We start from the raw sequence: 2,500 nt of genomic DNA on the forward strand, positions 1-2,500 counted from the left end.
ATGAACTGGTCCGATGGCACAAGGTTTGTAGAGCACGCTAGGCATTTGTTTCTCATCTCTCCCCTTGGTGCGTTTTTATTGTTTTTATTTATTTATCTATTAATTTTTGTTTTTGACATAATTCAGTCCACTCTGTAAAGACTTTGGTATAAGGAAGGGCATCCGGCCATAGAAGCCATGCCAAAACGGCCATCATGGAGCCTGGGCAGGTCTTCAGATGGTCAGCGCCTGTCAAACCATCCAACCCCATGCTCCAGCATGGGAAATGGATGTTAGACGACGACGACTTCTTCTTCTTCTTCTTCTTCTTCTTCTTCTTCCTCCTCTCCTCCTCTTCTTCTTCTTCTTCCTCCTCCTCTCTTCCCTTCTTTTCTTCCCCTCCTCTCCTATTCTGTCTTCTTCTATCTCCTCCTCTTCTTCTTCTTCCTCTCCTCCCCTTCTCTTCTTCTTCCTCCTCCTCTCCTCCTCTTCTTCCTCTTCCTCTCCTCCTCCTCTTCTTCTTCTTCCTCCTCCTCCTCCTCTCCTCCTCTTCTTCTTCCTCCTCCTCCTCCTCTCCTCCTCTTCTTCTTCCTCCTCCTCCTCCTCCGCTCCTCCTCTTCTTCTTCTTCCTCTCCTCCTCTTCTTCTTCCTCCTCCTCCTCCTCTCCTCCTCTTCCCTCTCCTCCTCCTCTTCTTCTTCTTCTTCTTCTTCTTCTTCTTCTTAATTATTATTATAAACCCACTCTTTTGTTTGCCATTCTTCCGCAGTCATTCAACGCGCGTTATGTGAAAATTGTCGAGGAGCTCCTGAACGAGGCCCTCACCACCTACGAACGGACATACGAGGGTTCGTTTGCCAGGCGTACCAGTAAGAAGTAAGTAACGACCAGAGTTTGTTCTTTCCTTTTCTCTTTCTGTCTGTCTGTCTGTTTGTCTTCTCAGTTTCTTATTATCCTCTCTCCTCTCTCTCTTTTTCCCTCCTCCTCTTTCTCTCTCTCTTGCTTTAATCTCTTCTCTCTTATGTCCTCTATCCCTTGTGTGTCATTGTCCCTCTCTCTCTCTCTCTCTCTCTCTCTTCCCTCTCTCCTGCCCCTTGTCTCCTTATTCCCTCTCTCCACCCCACCCCTCACTACACTCCTCTCTCCTGCCCCTTCTCTCCTCATTCCCTCTCTCCACCCCACCCCTCACTGCACCCTCTACCCCTCCTTCTCTCTTCTGCCCCTCTCTCCTCATTCCCTCTCTCCACCACACCTCTCACCGTACACCTCTCTTCCCTCTCTCCTACCCCTTCTCTCCTCATTTCCTCTCTCCACCCCACCCATCACTGCATCCCTCTCTTCCCTCTCTCCTGCCCCTTCTCTCCTCATTTCCTCTCTCCACCCCACCCATCACTGCATCCCTCTCTTCCTCTCTCCTGCCCCTTCTCTCCTCATTCCCTCTCTCCACCCCACCCCTCACTGCACACCTCTCTTCCCTCTCTCCTGCCCCTTCTCTCCTCATTCCCTCTCTCCACCCCACCCCTCTCTCCACCCCACCCCTCTCTTCCCTCTCTCCTGCCCCTTCTCTCCTCATTCCCTCTCTTCACCCCACCCCTCTCTTCCCTCTCTCCTGCCCCTTCTCTCCTCATTCCCTCTCTCCACCCCCACCTCTCACTGCACCCCTCTCTCCCCACTCCATCTCTCCTTCCCCTTTTGCACCTTTCTTGCTGCACCCCTATCTCTACCCCTCTCTCCCCACCCCTCTCTCTACCTCCTTTCCCCACTCCCTCTCTCCCCACCCTTCCCTCTGCACCCTCCTCTCTACCCACCTCTCTCCAAAACTGACCTCACCCATGACAGTGCCACATAAGAAACACTCAGTCCATTCTGTAGGGTCTTTGGCATTTAGGAAGGGTACCCAGCTGTAAAAAACTGCAGAGTGAACTGCAGATTCAAGACAAGTTGATCCCTGAACACAAGGAAGGCACCTCACTGATGATTGTGTTGCAAAAAGGGTTTGTAGTAGGGGCTGTGTCCAAGGGGGTCATGTCACAGATAGTAAATTTTTGCCTGACCACTCTCTCTCTCTCTCTGTGGTAGGGTGTTAAGGGTTTAGTGACTTTTGTGTTGTCAAGGACTAAACTGTTTTTCCTCATCTCCCGATCTCTTGTTGCAGGTGTCCACGTAAAGACGTCTACCTCCCTATCCACTTATATGGACAATTGACCCAACACAAACAGGGCTTTCAGCTACTCAAATCTCAGGTAAGACAGTCTGTTAAAAATGGCAGCGGTACTGCTGCTGCTAGTAATAATAATAATAATAATAATAATGATAATAATAATGATAATAATAATAATGATAATAATAATAATAATAATAATATAAATAATAATATAAATAATAATAATATAAATAATAATAATAAAAATAATAATAATAATAATAATAATATAAATAATAATTATAATAATAATAATAATAATTGCTAATAATAATGATTGCTACCTAACTCAGATACCAGGAAACCCCAAAATGGCAGAA

The 2,500-nt window shown here is 47.0% G+C and overlaps 1 protein-coding gene across 1 annotated transcript in view; it reads left to right on the forward strand.

The window, feature by feature from the left end:
- Positions 1–6: 6 nt before the first annotated feature.
- LOC115228463 (rapamycin-insensitive companion of mTOR) overlaps positions 7–2,500 on the forward strand; it is a 56,063-nt gene continuing 53,569 nt past the window's right edge. The window contains exons 1-3 of the mRNA XM_029799042.2: positions 7–23; positions 747–853; positions 2,133–2,220. The gene's annotated coding sequence lies outside the window, so the exon portion shown is untranslated. The remainder of the gene's footprint in view (positions 24–746; positions 854–2,132; positions 2,221–2,500) is intronic.

The sequence above is a fragment of the Octopus sinensis genome, unplaced genomic scaffold (assembly GCF_006345805.1).
Source record: "Octopus sinensis unplaced genomic scaffold, ASM634580v1 Contig10588, whole genome shotgun sequence".
NCBI classification, from domain to species: Eukaryota; Metazoa; Mollusca; class Cephalopoda; order Octopoda; family Octopodidae; genus Octopus; species Octopus sinensis.